Consider the following 21350-nt stretch of genomic DNA (forward strand, 5'->3'; position numbering starts at 1 on the left):
TAGCATTGATTTCTTCTTCTGCAAACTGCCTGTTTATATTCTTTAACCATTTGCTAACTGGGAAATGGCTCTTACTTTCATAAATTTGACTCAGTCACATATTCAGTATATGTTTGAGAAATGAGACCTTTGTCTGTAAAAGTTTTTGATATTACTTCATTATCTAGGATACCTTTTGGCTTAATGTAGTTTCCCCAATTATCTCTTTTAATTAGGCCTATTTTGCTTTTGCTTTGTCTGAGATCAGATTTGCTACCCGCCTTTTTTATTTTAGCTGAAGCATATTGGGTTCTGCTCCAGCCCTCTATTTTTAACTCTCTGTGTGTCTTTGTTTCAATCTTGTCTCTTGTAAATAATAAGTTGTTGGTTCTGGTTTCTGATCCATTCTGCTATCTGCTTCTGTTTTATGGATGAGCTCACTACATTCACACTCAAAATTATGATTACTCTCTGTGTATTTCCCTCCATCTTATTTTCTTCTGTTTCTTCTTCTTCTTCTCTCTCTCTTTTTATCCTGTCACTCCTTAAAAGCTTCTAACCACTGCCTCCCCTAACCTGCCCTCTGTTTTTATCATTCCCCCCATCTTTCCCTTATCCTTTTTACCTCCTATTTCTCTATTGGATAAGTTACATTTCTAAATACAACAAGAGTACGTATATATTCTTTCTCTTTGAACTAATTCCAATGAGAGTAAAATTCAAACATTGCCCACCCAATCCTCATTTTCTCCTGTATTATAAAATTTCTTCCCTGTGTACTTCTTTTATGAGGGAAAATTTTCCCCCATTCTACCTCTCCATTCTCCTAGTGCATCCCTCTTTCTTACCCCTTCATTTTTTTGGAGATTGTTCCAACATAATGGACTCATACCCATGCCCTTCTAAACTCCTTTTAACTGTCCTAACAATAATAATGATACAGTTATTAGGAGTTACATCTATCATCTTCTCATAAACAGTTTAACTTTATTGAGTGTCATATGATTACTCTTTCATGTTTACCTTTTTCTGCTTCTCTTGAATCTTCTGTCTGAATATCAAATTTTCTACTCAGTTCTGGTCTTTTCATCCAAATGCTTGAAAGTCATCCATTTCATTTAATTTCCACTTTTTCCCTTGAAGAATTACACTCAGTTTTGCTGGATAAATTATTCTTGGTTGTAATTCTAGCTCCTTTGCCTTTCAGTATGTCATATTTCAAACACTCTCTTCTTCTACTTGGAAGCTGTTAAATTTTGTGTGATCTTGACTATGAATCTATGGTATTTCAATTGTTTCTTTCTGATTGTTTGAAGTATTTTTTTCTTTGATATAGGAGCTCTAGTATGAGGATATAGTTCCAGAGAATTTCCATTTGGGGATCTTTTTCAGGAGGTGATTGGTGGATTTATTCAATTTCTATTTTGCTGTCTGGATCTAAGATATCAGGGCAGTTTTCCTTGAAAATTATTTGAAATATTATGTCTATGCCTTCTTTTAAAAAATAATTTTGGCTTTCAGGTTGTTCATTAATTTTTAAATTATCTTTCCTCGATCTATTTTCCAAGTCAGTTTTCTAGATGAAATACTTTACATTTTCTTCTACTTTTTCATTTTTTTTAAAAAAAACTTTGTTTTGCTGTTTCTTGATGTATCATGGAGTCATTAGCTTCCACTTGCCCAATTCTAATTTTTAAGGAATTATTTTCTTCAGTGAGTTTTTGAACTTCCTTTTCCATTTGGCCAATTCTGTTTTTTAAAGTGTTATTTTCTTCAGTATTATCTGTGCTTCTTTTGCCAAGCTGTTAATTCTCTTCTCACAATTTTCTTTAGCCATTCTTATTTCTTTTCCCAATATTTCCTCTACCACTCATTTCTTTCTTTAACTCTTCCAGGAATTCATTTGAGTCTTAATATTTTTCTTTGGGGCTTTCTTTGAAGCTGTTTGTACTTGACCTTCTTCTGTGTTTATGCCTTGGTCTTCCCTACCACTGTAAGTAGCTTTTTATGGTCAAATTATTTTTTTTTGGTTGTTGTTGTTTGCTCATTTTTTCCAACCATTTTTTTTTTACTTTGAACTTTATGTTAAAATTGGGCTCTGGTAACTTTGGGGTTGGCAGGCACTATCCTAAGTTTCAAGCTTTTTTGTGCTACTATTTCAGAGATAGTTCTGAGAGTCCGTAAGTTTTTGGTGCTTTTAAAAGGTGGTGTGAAGTGTGGTTACTGCTTTTTTGGTCTATGTTCCAGTCTTTACTCAGGAAAGGCTTCTGATTCCCTGCAGCCACAAACTCTACTGCTGTCTTTGCTTTGGAATTGTGACCAGGGCCCCTGTTCCCTTGTGACCAACCCCAGTGCTCCTCTCTGCCTGGGAACTACCACCCAGAACTGGTATGGGCAATACAGCTGCCAATTAATGCCAGCTGTACCCAGTGTTAGCAAAGAGTCCCCTATAATCTCTTTCTGTTGCAGCAGCCACGTGGGCTCCAGACACCCAGTGTGATAAACTTCTGCCACTATCCTAAGCTTTCTTGGGTTGGAAAAAAAAATGTCTCACTCTGATCTTTTGTTGCCTCTGCCATTCCAAAATTTCATTTAAGGTGCTATTTTTTTCATGTCAGAATTTTTATTACTTGCTAATTTCTTATATTGATACCTATTTGTTAATGTATGTACATTTATCTCTAGTTTTGCTAATCATAAACAATGTCACTAAACAGATATATTTATTTTACTTACCCAGTTGCTCCTACTTCCTTCTTCTTCTGCATGATTGGTATGCATTCTACTTATCCCTGATGACCATAACCTAGAATCACAGTGCCTTGTATGTGGTAGACACAATATATTTTTTATAGTTATTTCATTTATTTTCAGTGCTCCACAATCACTTCCCTATAACCTAGATTTTTTCCCCTCCCTCCTCCTTGTTCCCCCCTACATCCTCCCTCCCTTCCTGAGATGGCATACAATTCTATATAGGTTCTATACATACATTCCCCCTAAATACGCCCTCACCTTAGTCATGTTGCATAGAAGAATTAAAATGAATGGGAGAAATCATAAAACAAACCAAAACGTAATACAGAAGAAAATGATCTGCCATATTCTGTGATTGAATTTCATAGTTCTTTCTCTGGGTGTGGAAGGCATTTTGCCTTAGAAGATCACTGGGAATTTTTTAAGTCTTTGCATTGCAATGAAGTTGTAAGTCTACCAGAAAAAATCCTCACACACTGTGGTTGTTTCTGTGTACGAAGTTCTCCTGATTCTGCTCCTTTTACTCAGATTCAGATCATTTAAGTCTTTTCAGGCCTCTCTGAAGTCTTCCTGTTCATCATTTCTTATAGCACAATAGTATTCCATTATACTCATATACCACAATTTATTCAGCCATTCCCCAATTGATGGGCATCACCTTGATTTCCAGTTTTTGGCTATGACAAAGAGTGCTACTATAAATATTTTTGTACATGTGGAACCCTTTCCCATTTTTATGATCTCTTGGGGATTACAGTCCTAGAAGCAGTTCCCTTTGGCCCAGCAGTACTGCTTCTAGGACTGTGTCCCTAATGTGTTATTTTAAAGTTGTTTGGAGTGGAATGCTGGGAGAGTTCAACTGGATGGCTACTCCTAATCTGTCATCTTATAAATTCTAATTGAGTTCTAATTGAGAAAGTCCTACTGTGAAAAGTCATATGCCCTATTTCTGGTCTCTTTACTATGACATCTGTCATATATTCTACTATGAGTTAGTTCAGAGAAAGATTCCTAAAATACCAAGCCACCTCCACCCCTTCATTTTAAGTAGCAAAGTGATAATAAGGCATTCATTGAAAATTAAAATATTGCAGGCAGTCTTCTACAAAAGCACTGTTAATATAATATAGTTTAGGCATATTTAAACATAATTTTTAAAAAACACAGTTTAAGCATATCTGGATGTACAAATGGACTGACTGCAGAAAATTGTCTTAGTTGGCTCCACCACAGAATGGGATCATAGATTTAGGATTAGAAGGGACATATTCATAGCCCACTCATTTCAGGCCTAAAGAATGACCTTTTGGTATGTACAAGTATGGTGGTGGTGGTGGTGGTGGTGGTCGTGGTCCTTCACTCTAGAAGGGATGATTTCTTGATTTGCACATGAATTGGATTTAAGTGAGGCGGAGTTGTACAAAGTCATCAGCCTCACTCTCTCCTACAGAGTCATGAAAGTTCAGTAGCAAGACATAAGTCAAGACCCTGGGCCATTGCCAATAGTTGTGACAAGTGTGTAGGAACAGGGAGAACACACTCAAACACTCACTGTATGTAGAGGGAATAATGGCTGTGTTAGCATCTGTTGGTAATGGCTCATACATTCACTAGGTTTAGAAATTCTGATTTCTTAAAGGAAGATGAAAAAGAAAATCAAAATGACACATTGAAGATTTCCCTGTTTCCTAGTAACTTCAGCCAGATATGCCCAAGGCAGAATGGGTGTTGGAAATTTCATAATCAGTGCAAACATCTAGTTTATAGGCAGCTATGTGGTATAGTGGATAGATTGATGAAGTCAGGAAGATAAGTTCAAATCTAGCTTCATATATTTACTAGCCATGTGACTCTGGGCAAAGTCTCTTAATCTCTGTTTGCCTTAGTCTCCTCAACTGTGAATGAGGATGATAATAGCATTTACATCCCGAGGTTGTTGTGTGGATTATATGAGTTAATAATTATAAAACATTTAGAATATTGCCTGGCACATTGTAAACTCTATACAAATGTTAGTTATCACCATCATCATCATCATCATCATCATTGACTTTATGGTAAGTCTTACCCTATTTTACAATAGAGTTTATTATTGTTCAGTTGTGTCTGACTCTTTGTGACCCCATTTGGGGTTCTCTTCTCAAAAAGACTAGAGTGGTTTGCTGTTTCCTTCACCAGCTCATTTTACAGATGAGGAAACTGAGGGAACTTGATTATGTGACTGTCCATGGTCACATAGGTAGTTAAGTATCTGAGGTCAGATTTGAACTCAGGAAGATGAGTCTTCCTGATTCCAGGCCCAGCACTCTATGTATTGTGGCACTTAGCTGCCCTCAGTAGAGTAACATATCCCTTCACCAGAGGTGGGTGTGTTGGCACAATCATAGAAGGAATTCATGGCTACATGAAGCAAATCCACTGGAATCCAGACTCTGTTTTGTTCAGATGCTCACTGTGTGTGCATTCTATGTGCCAGTAACTTTATGATTCTTAAGAAATGTCTAGTAATGCCCAATATTTTTACTGATAAAGATGAGCAAAACTGAGGAGTTGTCATAAGGAAGTTTTTCTTTTTTCGAAAATTGTAAATTTTGAAAGTTTGCAAAATGAAACAAAAACACTTTATTTAGCTGCATTTAGTTGCAAATGAAAAAATATTAAAGCAAATGAGAAATGATTTTCTCTTCAAAATGAAAGAGGATCCAGTTTCTCTAAATCAGAATTAACGTAGTCCCTTATTAAAGATTACATGAATAAATCCTTAAATGCACGAATAATGGTAATAATGGAAAGATGCTGCATACTTTTCTCTCCTCTCATTGGGTTATAAGAGCAGGTTGTAACTACTTTGTATCATCAGCACATAGTATATAGCAAGTGGTTAATAAAGTCAGTAAAATGGAATCAACAATAAAATTGATGTGATTTTAAATACTGAAGTATAGAAGCAGGTTGACATAGTTGATAGGATGTAGAATTAGGAAGATCTGAATTCAAATCCCATCTTTAACGTGTATGTACTAGCTGTGTGACCATGGGCAAGTCACTTGGGCAGTCTCTCTGCCTTTCCCTCAACTCTCTAGGGCTAGAAAAATTCTAGATAAATTGTTTATCTCAATTGATGGTGGAAGTTCTCACACAAGGAGTTTCCAACACATGCAGTATCAGTGGGGACCAAAACTAATTTCAGGAATGACACCAAACTAATACTGAAGCATCTTGTAGTCTAAAGGCAGTCCTTTCATTCTGCCCAAGAGATGCTCAGGAGTTATAGGATAGCAAGACTTGTGGGTAATATTCATGGGGAACCTTTTTCAAAGGCATTTTTTTGACATAAGAAATTACACAGGTCTTATGTGACAGAAGCAGGGTCACTGTTGTAAACATAAGAATTACACTTACCTTTAATAAAATAAGATCATGTCTTTTACAATGTTCCCTCATTTTATAGGAAATTTTCATTCCTTAAAGAAATCTATCCCAACCACAATAAAAACTATCATTGATTACTTCTTTGGAGACATTCATAACCAGATCTTTGATGAAAAGCTTGATAATGGCTTTAAATGAGGTGTATTGAACTGTTTTGTCAATTCATTGTAGTAACAGTTGCATGGCCAATATTTAATATGAGGTAGACAATTCTTACGAAAGGTATTATGTTATGCAATCTTTGCCTTTAACACCACTATTTTTTATTTTAGGCCTTTTATGATTTAGCTTGAAAAATATCACCTGTCCATTACAGCATTCCATGAAATAACTCAACTCAACTCCCTTTCAAATTAAAGGGTAGCGAAATAGGGCTATACTTTCTGTGTAGAGATGTCTATTTTGTTTTGCTTATACATACAAATAGCTCCATAAGCTCCCCAAAGACTAGCAGTGAACATGACCGTAGGAATTTCAGAGTGGTTGAAGATCCTGTAGGACAGAGAGCTAACATTTTGGGACTACTGAACTAACTGAAGTTCACTCATGACAGCAAATTGTCCAGTAGAATGGTAAAGTCTTGCATGGAAGTGGTATCTGAGAAGGAAGGAAAGTAGAGATGTGTGTTCCTCCTCCCACCTCTATCCCAAGTTTAAATTCAAGCTTCTTGCTCATTAAAAATCACATTTTTTTCATGTAGTAATCCTCTAGATATATGTAATTTAGATTTATGAAACTCTTAATGGTTAAAATAACCCTGACAATTGGTCACAGACCAGAGAAAAGGCCTTAGAGAGTCAGACTCAGTTAACATCTGTGGCAAAATGCTTTTTACCCTTCTGAAATCTATTCAAGAATTTAGATCCCTCATTCTGATCATTTCAACCCCATGTTCCATGCTTCTTTCCCTTTGCCCCCTTAGCTGAAATCCTAACATTTGGCGGGAAAGAGGTCATGGAAACAGATTGGGGTTTATTGTGGCTTAGTGGATAGTGTGCTGAATTTGCCTTTCAGTGGAACTTGTGTTGGAATCCTGTCTTTGACACTTAACTAGCTGTGTGGTGCTGCCCAAGTCACTTTACCTTTCTCAGCCTCAGTTTCCTCATGTGTGAAATGGGGATACTAAATAGATGTAGCATGGCTGCTAGATGGTACAATGAATAGAGCCCTTGTGTCAGGAGGGCCTGAGTCCAAATGTGATCTCAGAAGTTTATTAGTTGTGCAAGTCACTTAACCCTGTTTGCCTCAGTTTCCTCATCTGTAAAATGAACTGGAAAAGGCAATGGCAAGTCACTCCACTATCTTTGCCAAGAAAATCCCAAATGGGGTCATGGAGAGTTAGACGCAACTGATATGACTCAACAAGAACAGCAGTGGCAACAACCACCACAAAGCACTTGCCCCATGGCGTTGTGAGGATCAATAAGTTAAGATTGACAGAAGACCACAACCTCAAGTTATTATATCAATGCCAGCTCTGCTGATGCTGAAACAATACCACTATCGAGAGGTGCCATGCACTAGGGGGGCATGTAACTTTGTCTCCAGCACCCTTTTCTTCACACTTGTTTTTCCTTTTCTTTTCAGGATTCACAGAAAGGTTAAAGATGATCAAGCCTTTAAGAGAAAGCTGTCTTCCCAGCTAGATATAAGAACATTTCCTGAGACTCACAGTTGTGATTACATGTGAAAAAGTCTGACCATATTATGAATTATGAATTAATATTGATGTCCCATCAACTAGAGCAGTGCATTTATACTTAGGCATAAGTTAGAGAAAGTCCCGGATTCTAATTGGCAACCCAGAGGGAAGAGTACTCAGACAATAGCAGCACAAATCCTTTCTCCACACGGTAAATGGGGTGTGTTTACTCTCCAGACAGTTTTAATTTTGGTGTAGTTCTGTTTCCAGGTTTTATGCTATAATGCAGGAGCAAGATGTTGAGCTCTGGGGTAGAGCTAAGTGCACCTCCTGACTTGAGGCTGCTTTGCTTTTGCTTTGGGTTAATGGAAGAGGAAATGCTCTCATTCGGAAAGGAGGTTTCTGGCACCTTAATTAGTTGTTGCGATAGTTGTGGCATGAAACCCCTTAAGAAAACAATTATACAAAATGGGATTGTCCACTTAAAACTTTATGTAATCTATTTCTTATAGTAAATTGCTAAATGTTCCCAACTTTCCTTTGTGTAGTTCTTGTGACATTTAATAATATGGATAATTATAATAATAGCTTTCATTTATATAGCAAGCTAACATTTGGCAAACACTTTATATTAATATTAATAATAGCTAGCATTTATATAGCATTTACTATGTGCCAGGTACTGTGCTAAGCACTTTACAAATATAATTTCATTTGATCCTCACAACAACCCTGGGAGGGAGGTGCAATTAATATTCTTATTTTACAGTGCAGAAACTCAGGCAAACATGCTAAGTGACTTGCCTAGCATCACACAGCTAGCAAATGTCTGAAGTTGAATCTGAATTCAGATCTCTCAGTGTCTAATTTAATTCTTGCTACAATCCTGTGATGTAGGTGTAGGTGCTGTTATTTTCCCCCCATTTTACATGTGAGGAAACTGAATCTGAAAGAGGTTAAATGACTTGCCCAGAGTTATGCAGCTAGTATCTGAGATACAGTTCAAATCCAGTTTTTCCTCACTCCAAGTTCAGCGTTCTATCTGCTACATGAAGCCACTTCGTATGAATGATCTTTAAAACAAAGAGATGTTGCAGGGATTGGTGTATCCCAAACTGAGTGTGGTAACAATGATCTTTGGGTAGTCTCACTATTTCATCCTTTCCCTCTGACTCCATCTTCCTCTCTTTTCCAATATGTGCCTTGCACATGAAAGTAATTCCTAACGGTTTTAGTGGATGAGTAATAAGGAATAGAGAAGAAAGTGGTACAAGAATATCTGTGATTTTGATAGAGTGAAGAACATCCGTGGGAACTTCTAGTACCAGTAGGTCACAACTTCACATGACTTAGTAGATCAGTCTTAGGGATCTGCCTGAGACACAAGGAGATGGTGCCACACTAGCATCACACTGGTAAGTGGCATTTGTTGTTGTTTCTGTTCAGCTGTGCCCAACTCTTTGTGACCCCATTTGAGATTTTCTTGGCTGAGATAGTGGAATGGTTTGCCATTTCCTTCTTCAGTTAACTTTACAGATGAGGAAAGTGAGGCAAATGGGGTTAAGTGACTTGCCCAGGGTCACACGGCTATTAAGTGTCTGAGGTCAGATTTGAACTCAGGTCTTCCTGACTCCAGGCCGGGTACTCCATCCTAGCTGCCTCAAGTAAGGGTCATACAGGGGATTTAAACCCAGGGCTTCCTAAATCCAAGCCCAGAACTTAACCTATTACATTATTTAATAGTGGTAGCCATGTCAGTGTCTGCAAATTAGAGGTAAATAATGAGGAAATGCTGTTTGCTTTTGGATAAGCCAGATACAACTTTCAGTAAAATCTCACTGCACACTGAGTGAGCTTAAACAGGCCTCTCTTTATGGCCTGAAATACAATACTAAGAATAAGGAGATTAACTACTGCTTACCTAATTGCCAATTTCATTTTTTTTTGTTCCAGGAGGGAGACTCCAGCAGAGATACCGCACGCAGTGACTTTACACATATAATAATAAGCTGAGGTGCTTTTGGACCACCTCAAGCCAGGACAGTTCCATCCTCTCCCCATTCCCTGGCTGCCACCTGCCCTCTGTCATAGCCGCTGAGCAGCAAAACCAACTCATTAGTCTCTTTCATGATTCAACAGCTGCTCCAGGAGAGGGTGAGGAGGAGAGGAGTCAGGCCGTGAGGAGCAGGGGAGAAAATGAGACAAAGTCTAAGCAGAAGCGAAGAAAATGATGGAGCTGAGATGAAAGAATATGAGAAGATGAGATAGATGGATTAACTAGGTGCCCCTTTGGCTTATCATACCCAGCTTCTATTGCTGTATGCACATCCCATTCATACTTCTCATTCCTATTTATTCACTTTTAATGCAAGTGAAAAATGCAATTTATAGTTTTCACCTTGGCAGTGGAAACTGGACAGAAGAAAGAAGGCTACTCAAGATATCAGGTTAAATTTGGCTTAACCCAAGTCCAAATAATAGCTATAATATTTTGCATCATATTCCCCATTCTGTAATTCCAGACACTATAAGCTTTGGTTGCCAAATGCTTCTTTTCTTTTCCAAAAGATCTCAAAATATTCTTTGACCCAAACTGAAATTTCTTAGGCTCAGCCACGCAACTTTTTTGCCATTAATGATAAGACAGTAGTTAATCTGAATCTGAATTCTTTTTGTCATTAGGGATGATACAATACCTTGTCTGAATCTGAGTTCCTGTATTTGTAAAAGAATATGAAGGACCATGAGTACATTTCAAGAGAGCCTATGAACTTGCATGAGAAAAAAACGCGTTTTTTCACAGACCTCTAATTGAAATGTAGCATTTCCTTCAATTACAAATGTGGGCAGCAAACATTATCCTGAGGAGTCCATAGGTTTCCATGGATCCAAAGGGATCCATGAGACCAAAAAAAGAAAAAAAGGTTAAAAACCACTGTCCTGGAAGTTTAAAGTATGTCTTCTTTTGCTAGCTTCATTTATTTGTGAATAACTAAGTATTCTTTGAAGGTTTTTGAACTGTGACTCTGAAAAGAGTAAATATGAGAAAACTGTAGAAAACAGAGAGGGAAAGTGTCCTGGGAAGGAAAAAGCCATCTACTAAATTATATTTCCCAGAACATGCTTTTAAAAGTCCAAATGTAAATTGTGAAACATAAAATTGTATCTGTAGAGCAGTGTAGCAGGAGTGTAATGAATTGAATAGTAGAATTTTATTTTAAAAAATGAATTGGAGATCAGTTAACACAGATACATCTATATCTGCACACATTACCCACACACCTCAGATAAAGAGAAGTTCAAAGTACCTGAAATGGACTTGGGAATGAAGTGCAAAAAAGCAATATTTGAAACTAGATATTTCTGCATCTTAGTTTCTGTCAGCCAACAAGCACTTTATGAAGTGCCTTAGATATGCTAGGCATTGTAGAGAGACACAAGATAGTTCTGGTTCTCAAAGTACTTACAATCTAGTCGGGGGAGATGGTAGGCAAATATGACCAAGTGGACATTGTCAACAATGGTCAGACATTAGGATTAAGAGGGATCAGAAAAGGTATCCTGTAGATTTTAGAAGGAAGCCAGGAGGCAGATGAGGAGGAAGAGAGTTGCAGGCATGGGGGTGGGGGCAGGCAGAGAAATTGCCTGGAGTCTGGAGATGGCCTGTTTTCTGTGAAGAACAGCTAGAAAGTCAATATCACTGGGTGGCATAATATGGGGAGTGAGTATGGGATAAGAAGGGGCAGTTAGGTGGCACCCTGGAGAGAGTGCTGGACTTGGAATCAAGAAAACTCATCTTCCTGAGTTCAAATCCGGCTGCAGATACTTACTAGCTGGGTAACCCTGGGAGATCACTTAACCCTGTTTGCCTGTAAAAAATGATCTGGAGAAGGAAATGGCAAACTGCCTCAGTACCCCTACCAAGGAAACCCCAATGGGGTCACAAAGGGTCAGATACAACTGAAAAATGACCCAACAGCAACAACCAAAACATGATACAAGAAAACTGGAAAGATAGGAGGGGGACAGGTTATAAAGGGTTTTGAATGCCAAATGATTTCATATTTGATCCTAAAAGTGATAGGGAGCCCAATGATTCAAGCTGAAGCAGGTTATTTATTCTAATTATTTATGTGCCATTGGAACACGGGACATAGGGTCAAGTAGCCCAGCTGACTCAGGAGATGTTAAATGACAGGCGCTCATTCTTTGCTTTGGGGTCCTCATGCTCACAATTGGTTGAGAAGTTTATAAGAGGTGATTCTTATAAGAGAGAATGCCACTTCCGACATGAGGCCCTTCCAGATCCCCCCAGTTGTTAGCGGCTGTAGTCGGCTTCCTGAAATTATTTTGCATTATTTATCCGTGTACTTGATAATATAGCATCGTGCCCCTTGAGGGCAGGGGCTACTTTGTATCCCTAGCACCAAGGACAGCAGCTGGTGCTTAGTAGGTGCTTAAGGATTTACTGTGGTGTTGAATTGAATACTTGCGCAGTTTAGAAAGCTCCAATGCCAATCAACACACGTTCATTCATATTTTCTTGTTCTCATTGAAAAGTGTTGGGGTCCGTTCAGACTTTGTTTCTTATTCCCGTGTCATCATCCATCTCTTGTTGAGTCTGAAGAGCATTTTTCTGGAGAGGGAGACGGATTGTGAGGGAAACCCCCAAAGCCAAATGATCTTTCTAGCGAAGTCAGGTTGGTACTGGAGCGAAGCTATAAAAAAAGGCAGAGTTTACTGCAGAAGGGTTCCCCCCGCTGGTGACTCAGCAAACTGCAGCATCCTTCTCCGCATTGAGCTCGGCCGCGGGGCTTGTTCCTGCTGCCTAGCAGCTTAACCCAAAGCAGCTGCTGCGGCGGCGGCTAGCGTAGGGGCCTCCTTCCCAGTACACTCCGCTCCTAGCACTTTCATGTTCCCAGACTCACTGCAGATGTTTCTTTATGACCCGTCAAAATGTTTGCTAAATATCATCTGTTAATTTCTAAAACATCCTGGCTAGGATCCTTTTATGTGTAACTCAACCCCAGATCTTTAAAATAGACCATGACAATTTAATGTGTATATTAAATTGTCATGGTCTATTTGATACTCATATAATATAGGGTATATAAACACATACACATATAGGGATAGGTGCTGCAGTTCTGATTTTTTTGATATGAGGAACTCCCAGATGAGGAAAGTCCCTGTACTAATGAATGCAGGTTGCAGAGAATTGCCTAGAGAGGGAATAAGGTGGTACTATGTGCCAGGCTTTTTGCAAATATCTCATTTAAGTTTCACAACAGTCTCTGGGAAGTAGGTGCTATGGTTCTTGTTTGGTCATTTTTCATTTGTGACCCCATTTGGGGAGAGGGTTTCTTTGCAAGAACACTGGAGTGGTTGACCGTTTCCTTCTCCAGGTCATTTTACAGATGAAGAAACTGAGGCAGACACGGTTAAAAGACTTGCTCAGGGTCACACAGCTAGTAAATGTCTGAGACCTGATTTGAACTCAGGAAGATGAGAATTCCTGACCCCAGAACTGGCCCTCTAACCGCTGCACCACCTAGCTGTCTCTCACACACGTATACACATATATGTTTATATATTTACATTTATATATGCACTATATGCATGTGTGTGTATATTGCCTGAAGGTTTTACCTAATATTTCCACTCCCATTATGAGCTTATAGATACAGATTAGGAAGGAGCATCGGAGAGTTTTTATTACAATCCCTTCATTTTATGGAGGTTTAAAGGAGTGATGTGACTTTCTCAAAGTCACACAGATGGCAAAGCTGAGTCCTCTTACTGTAGAGACAATACTGCTTCCAATACCCCAGTGCTTAGTGGCCTTAGATGAGGTCTTCAGCTTTTATAAAAATGTGACCAAATCCAAGATCTAATTACAGGTCACAGAGGAAGATTTTGGGATCGCAGGAGCTGCCACAGCAGGACCGGCTCCCTACAAATGAGAATCCCTCATGTTTCCAATAATATGCCCTTTTTCCCCCAGCTGATAAACTGAATTGCATTGAAGAGCTCATATTTAATATGTTTTTTTGATAGGGGTAGTTGCATTTTTAAAGACAATATATGGAGGCAATGCTTTATCTAAAGGAGTGAATCTCTAATAGTGGAGTTGCCTTGCAAATCACATGTGAAACAAGGACCACATTCCTTACCTTACCCCATGGGGTTCTTTTTTTATACATAGAATAGGGCCAATAGATATATGATCAGTTGCTAGGGCAGGTAAAAGTCAGAGACTAGGTGTGCCTCCAGTGGTTTCTCTAATTAGGGAACAAATAGATCCCTACGCAAAGGCTATTTGGCAACTTGGCAACAGCCCCACATTTTCTACTCTTCCTGACCACCTACTACTGCCTGCATTTTTCCTCTTCATGAAATTTGAAATAGAGCCAACTAGGGATATGGTAAGACTCAATTCTCCTCCCCTTCCCCTTTCCCTCCTTGCTGTATGCTTCCTGAGGCTCTGATCCAGGAAACTGGGAGCCAGCAGCTATGATGGGAACCTCTTTCTGGAAAGGGAGGTCTGCAGAGGACAAGCATTCACTGATTCCAGGGCATTCCACCAGAGCAGCTGCAAGCAATCACTCTTATGACCCCAGTGCCTTGCAGAAAGTCTACCCTTAGAAACTTCTTTGATTCACAAACATGCACAGTTATTTGGATTGGATTTTATCCCAATTGATCCCCTATGATCAGAGGTCTTTTTGAGTCAATGGCAGACATTTATAGTCACTGTGCTGCCTTGGTCATTTGGAAGAGCAGAAAGATTAAAAACTCATTTAAAAGACTAAGAAGCCAGTGATTTCTTCCTGATGACCCTATGAGGTCAGTAGCATTGGTATCATCCTATGTGATAGAAGAGGAAATTAGGATTCAGAGAAACTGAGTAATCACTGGCTCCATAATTAATGGGTTGTAGAGTCATCATTCAAATCCAAGCACCCAAGGATTCAAGTGTGCTATTCCTTTCCTCAAAAAACTTCTGTGGCTCCTAATTTTCTCTAGGATGGGGTTTTTTCATCTTTTTGTGTGTGTTAAAGACCCTATTGGCAATCTGGTAAAGCCAATGGGTCACTTCTCAGAGTAATGATTTTAAATGCATATGGTAAAATACTTGGAGTTGGTTACAAAGGAAATCAAAGATGTGATTTTTTTTTTGTCCATTATGAACCTCAGGTTGAGAAGCACTGGTCTGGGATAAAATAAGAATGCTTTGTTTGGCATTTAAAGCTCTTCACAAACTAGCTACACCCTACTTTTCTAGGGTGATCTTACAATGTCCCTCCCCCACTTATCTACTCCCTCCCCCCCGCCCCCTGCCCCAGATTCCATCCTCCATCCATACTGGCTTTCTTGTTATTCCTTTTTCTCAGCACTTTATTTCTATCATGTCCTTTATTCAGAGCCTGTGTAATGAGAGAACTAGCCAACGAAGACCTTGTCTTTAGAGTGTGTTCAAGTGTGTTCTTCTCGGTGGATTATATAAAGCATGCAGAGATTTATCTACACTTGGAATACTTTTCCTTCTTACTCCTTCTTCTTAGACTCCCTAGCTCCCCTGAGAGCCCCACTCATCTACCACTTCCTAGAAGAAACCTATGCTCATCTCCCAGGTGGTACCATGGATAGAAAACTGAGCCTGGAGGAAGAAAGACATGAGTTCAAATTTGACATCCAACACTTACTATCTGTGTCATCCTGGTCAAGTCATTTAACCATAACTGTAAAACAAGGATCATAATAGGACCTACTTCATAGGGTTGTCATGAAGATTGAATGAGATGATTGCTTAACTTCATAATATGAGGCACTTAATAGGTGCTTAATTTTATTTACAATATTTCCCTCCCAGTTATGAGTACCTTCTCAACAACCCTCCAGGTTACCTGTATATGCTTTGTACATACAAAGGCAATTGAATAGTGAATAGAGAGCGGTTCTTAGAGCCAGGAAACCTTGGGTTCAAATCTTGTCTTTGACAGTGATTGTGTGACTGAACAAGTTATTCACCTTTCAGTGCCCCAGGCAGTTAAGTCTGTAAGTTTCAGAGAAAGTGCTGACCTTTATTCCATAACTCTCTACAAAATGAAATCACAGATCTAATTTTTTTTAAATGTACTTACTACTACTCTTTTAGGGCATAAAAGGACTGTTCAATTTTTGATTTTTATCCCCAGGCACTAGTACCATGCCTGGCACATAGTAGATGTTTAGTAAATACTTGTCAAATGAACAAATTAATAAAGCAGACTCCAGAGCTAGTATTCTTTCTCCCACACTACCTTGTCCTTGATTGGGAGATGGAGAATATGGAGATTTCAGATGAAATCCCGAAGTGAGATTTACCCTATTAGTAGCCTTAATGGCTCCCACTAATAAGAAAAAAACAAAACACAAAAGCTTGCAAATGCTTGATGACCACAGTCTTTTGGCCTCTCCTGTTCTCTGGATATTAACATGATGTCTGCTAATATCCTGATGGAATATTGATTTGGTCCTGAGTTCCCTGGCTGATGTGGCTTCTTCAATGCCTGGTGTTCATTCTTTCTGCAAACTGGATCATTCTCATTCCAGAGCTAGCTCACAAAATAAGGAGAGGGAGAACTCACTATCAATGAGGGTAACCCAAGGACGTAGGACACTTAGCCATTTTTTTTAGAGCCAGCAAGCAGCTAAGAGAATAGTAGGCTTATCAACATCTCTGTCCTTAAATCATAGAGAGAAGGGGAGTAAACAATTCCAAAGGCCCTTGGAGGGGCTAGCAACAGTCTACTTTAGTAGAGTGAGGTGGAGTTGCAACAAGTCTACCAAACTCTTCTCTGTGTACTCTGGGATCCAGTGACAGTGGAACAAGATGCTCCAATTCTCAACTCCATGCTGATGTCTAGAATGTTCTCCCCCTTTATCTCCACTTCTTACCTTCCCTGGCTCCCTTTAAGAATCTGTACAATGCCATCTTCTGTAAGAAGCCTTTTCTGATTCCCTTTAATTCTAGTACTTTCCCGCTGTTGATTATCTCTGATTTATCTGGGATATATCTTCTTTGTATATAACTATTTGCCTGATGAACTCCATGATTCTGAGCTCCTTGAGAGCAGGCACTGTCTTTTTTTTTTTTTTTTGTATCCCCAGAATTTAGCACAGTGCCTGACCCAGAGCAGAAACTTAATAAATGCTTGTTGACTTCATTTGACTTGGGTGAGTTGTAAACAGAGGAAGGCAGAACCCACAAGTCTTGGTTCTGAGTCACTTTGGATACATAGGCTGTGCTCAGAATTGTCCCTTTTCTATGGAGCCAACATGGTATAGTAAACATCATGGCATAGCCAACCTCAGCGCCAGGAAGTCTTCTGGGACTCCAATTCTGTGTCAGCCTCATACTGCCGGTGTGATTCTTGAGAAGTCAAAGTCTCAGTATCCCAGGAAACTCTAGAAGATCACATAAGAAGGTGCTGAACTACATTGCCAGAGGGAATTTCCTTATCAGGGATTTTTCTATACCAGTGAAATCGCACTATTCCTCTCCCTATTTTCTAATTAAGTTCCTTTAAATCATGCTTTTAGATAATGAGTATTTCATCATTAAACATTTTTTTCTTCATATACTACAAAACATCTGTGACTTAACTGGTGGAGTGCTTTCTGCAGTGCATTGTTCTACACCTTAGCAGACAGTTTCATGAGTTACAGCAGCCAAAAATATTCCTCACCGGAACTGGCCAGCCTTCTGATGCTGAGTCTCTATGATGAACTTGGCCTGCCTGGTCTTGGGACAACAGCCACATCATCTGATGCTTGGCCTGATCACAGTGGTTTAGAGCTGGAAGGAATAGTAGGGATCATCTATTACAACAGCATTATCTCTAGAGGAGAAATGAAAGTCCATACAGTTAAATGTCTTGTCCAAGGTCATACAGCAGTTAAAGGGCACAGTGGATAGCATGCCTGGGTCTGAAGTCAGGAAGACTCATTGTTCTGAGTACAAATCTGGCCTCAGACACTTATTAGCTGTGTGACCCTGGGCAAATCACTTAGCCTTGTTTGCCTCCGTTTCTTCACCTGTAAAATGAGCTGGAGAAGATGTCAAATCACTCCAGTGTCTTTGCAGGAAAAGCCCAAATGGTGTCATGAAGAGTGGGACACAATTGAAATGACTGGACAATAACCACAAGAAGAAAGTCACACAGATAATCTGAGAGCAACCTTATGCAAAGACAGAGCTGGAAGGAGGAATTCTTTATTTTACTGGGGCAGAAGGAATTAGTGAGGAAGCAATACATGTTGTTTGGTCAATGGGAGTGGGATTTGGCTGTATGGTGCAGTCACCCTGGGAGAAGAAATGATCTGTCCCTCAGAGTCTAGCTTTGCTCCATGGGTGACATGGGGGGCGTGAGCTGCCTTGGCAAATGGTGCCCCAGGATAACTGTACCACATGGTGATATGGGTTAGCAGAAAACTGTGAGATTACATGAAAGGTCACCTCAGGAGGAAGAATGCCTTCCTGGGGGATCAGTGGGCACTCTCCATGTCAGTGTTTCATGTTACTTACAAGTCTTATTCAAGCCTTTCTACTTGGTAGGATCTGCTAGGGTTTGTGCTCCATTAGGATGCTCTTTGATAACCCAGGGTCACCTCCACACTATCATGAGGTATTGGGGTAAGACTGAAGGGGAGGAAACATTTCACATAAAAGTAAAAATGTTCCTTTCAGATGTGAGCCATTTGGTTTTGGGTCATTAACTGACAATTCTTTGAAAGGCTCGTGATTTTACTGGTGTGGGTATTCTCTTCATAGGAGTGGACTACAGCTAGTCTAGGCTCTGTATGCCAAATGATTCTTGTCCAAGTTTCCTCATAGCTCCTCTATGTGAGATTCTGTCCATGTTCTTTCCATTTCTTGGGTAGGGACAGGTACTAATGTACCAGTTGAACTGTCTTTCATTTTGACATTTGATCAGCCTCCTCCTATTCTGGTCAGACTTACCTTTGATAATGTCCTTTTATACCTTTATTATGACAGCAAAGCCCTAGATAATTGAGTAGGAGATATAACATTTTGAACATTTCTGTGACTGAGTAAGCTATTTTCAGTTACTTCTAAACCCAGAGAGTTCTTTTAAAATGTCATTTAGATAAAATTTCAGTCTCAATAAACTAACTTCTAAGGTAGAGCAAGATTTCATTTCTGTTGTAATACCCTCCCTCTAGAGTTCCTTTTGAAGTTTGTAAGAGCCAGACACACAAAAGGTCCCTGGAGACGTGGAGAGAATTCTAGATCTCACCCATTGTGTTAACTTCACACTGAACTCCTCACCTTCAGAAAGCTCTCATTTTTAAGGCAGCATGGCAAAGTAGAAAACACGCTGAACTTGGAGTCTGGCTCTGCCACATACTAGCTGTAAGATCATGGCAAGGGGTTTTTCCTCTCAGAGCCTTAATTTTTTCTGTAAAATGAGGAATTGGATTAAACTACCTCTGAAGCCTACTCCAGTTCTAACATCCTATCAACAGAGCCTATTTAACTTTCATGACACACTCCAAACAATTTTAAAATGAGAATATCTCATTTTTTCATTTGAATATTTTTATTTACTCTTTACTGAAAAAAAATAAAAAACCCGCAGTCCTTAACTTCCTTTAAAACACAGTCCTGGTGCTACCCCATACACTGGGCCATTTACTTTCCCTTTAAATTATTTGTATTTATTTTTTAGGTCCAGATTTATGATTTTTTTCCCCCATATCGAGAACTCTTGATGAAGGAACTCCTTTCACCAATGCAATTTGACACCAGGGATGCTAAAAGGTTAAGTAATTTATCTGGGGTTACAAATTCAGTATGTGTCAGAATTGGACCTGAATTCAGGCCTTCTGTCTATAAACTCTGCTCTCTCTTCACTACTCCATGCTGCCTATCAGCAACCTACCTATTTTACATTTATTTATCTGAATCCATGGAGTAGAATATAAGCTCTCTGAAGACAGGTGCAGTTTCATTTCTCTCTTTTTACCACTAGTTCTTCACATATAGGAAGTACTCAATAGATATTTGATTTTTAAAAAATATTTTGAATTTGTTGAATTTTGCATTATTTCTATCTTTCAAAGCAATGTCTCTAGTAAGTATACACATGTTTTAAGGGTCAAGAAGAAAAAACTGTGTGAAAAATCATTACGGTAGCAAAACTAACAAGAAAACAGATGAATCACAATACTCACACATGTAGGTCTTTTATAATTGACAGACCAAATAATGGAATTTTTTTTCTCCTTAAAACCCCTTATTATGAAAAGGAGTAATGTGAACAGAGGTCAGGGATCCCAAGGTCTGAACCAAATGCCTCTCTTGTACTCGTATATTCATGAAATTGGACTTCCTCATTGCTCTCTCTTGATTCTGGTGTGTTTATTTGTCAAAAGTATTCAAAAGTTGCAGTGGAAGTATCATTGATGGGTGGAAAAGGTGGGGGACTGTCCTCATTCTGCCCATAATCTCCCTCTCTTCCCTCTGTTAGCACTCTGAGGTGAGTGGGGTATGGATATGGCTGCAGAGACAGCTTGTCTGACTTATTGAAAAGTTTATTACTTGCAAGAGTTTGCATTGCTTGATTTTTTTCCTTCCACAAGAATTCTGTCAGCCAGTCTTTGGGGTGCATCTGCAGGTCAAGCTCCTCTGGTCTTTTAATTCCCTAGACTTCAGTCTGGTAAAGTCTCTGATCTCTTCAATCAAACCTGGAGGACCTGGCAGCAGGCCCTTCACATACCTGAAATAGCCCTTGAGACATCAAATCTTTTTCAATAAACATTTGTGGGAAACAAAAGGAGGAATTCTATTTCCACAGGATTAAAACTCCCCCCAGCTTTGAATGATAGGAGAATGTAAGTCAGAGGTGACTGGTTCTAATCAGAGTTGTGACCTAGCAGAACCTGGCTTCTGATCAGGTAGAGGATCAGAAGCTTGTGTGCATACTTAACGAGCTGTTTGAAGGGGAATCTAACAGAGAGGAGAATATGAAGTGGGAGGTTCGGGAGCCCGCATCTAGCCAATGGAGAGCAAGGTGGGAAATTTGAATTGGGAACAGGCTAAAAAGCATTGCAAACCTTCTCTCCATTAAGGAGAGACCCATTAACTAGGAATGTAAAATACTTGACTAAAATAAAATGAAAACTTTCCTGGCTTCACAGTGAATATTGTTCCTTGCTTAGAGGGAGCATGTTTCTCATACTGAGAAGAAAATAATGTACATGGATTATGGTTAAGACTAATCCTGCCTGACAAAATTTCCCAAGTTTCTCAATACTTTGGAACTGTAGAATTCCTAGCATAGAACTTTTATACAGTATTCCTTTTTCATTGTCACTGTTCAACATTTAACGCTGTCAATATTGTTATATTTCTTTGGGGAGTAGAGCTTTAATTTCCACTCTATCCCTCACTTATAATCTGGATTTAGCCTGCCCCATTTCTCTCTCCATCACCAGCAGTGCTCAACTAAATCAAAATGCACTTATGACAATT

At 39.2% G+C, this 21350-nt stretch overlaps 1 long non-coding RNA gene across 1 annotated transcript in view; it reads left to right on the forward strand.

The window, feature by feature from the left end:
• The window catches only part of LOC140509111 (uncharacterized), a 28699-nt gene extending 18078 nt beyond the window's left edge, over positions 1-10621 (forward strand). Inside the window, exon 3 of the long non-coding RNA XR_011968577.1 lies at positions 9764-10621. This is a non-coding gene — a long non-coding RNA (uncharacterized lncRNA). The remainder of the gene's footprint in view (positions 1-9763) is intronic.
• The last annotated feature ends 10729 nt before the right edge of the window (positions 10622-21350 follow it).

Source organism: Notamacropus eugenii, chromosome 5, assembly GCF_028372415.1.
Source record: "Notamacropus eugenii isolate mMacEug1 chromosome 5, mMacEug1.pri_v2, whole genome shotgun sequence".
Taxonomy (NCBI): domain Eukaryota; kingdom Metazoa; phylum Chordata; class Mammalia; order Diprotodontia; family Macropodidae; genus Notamacropus; species Notamacropus eugenii.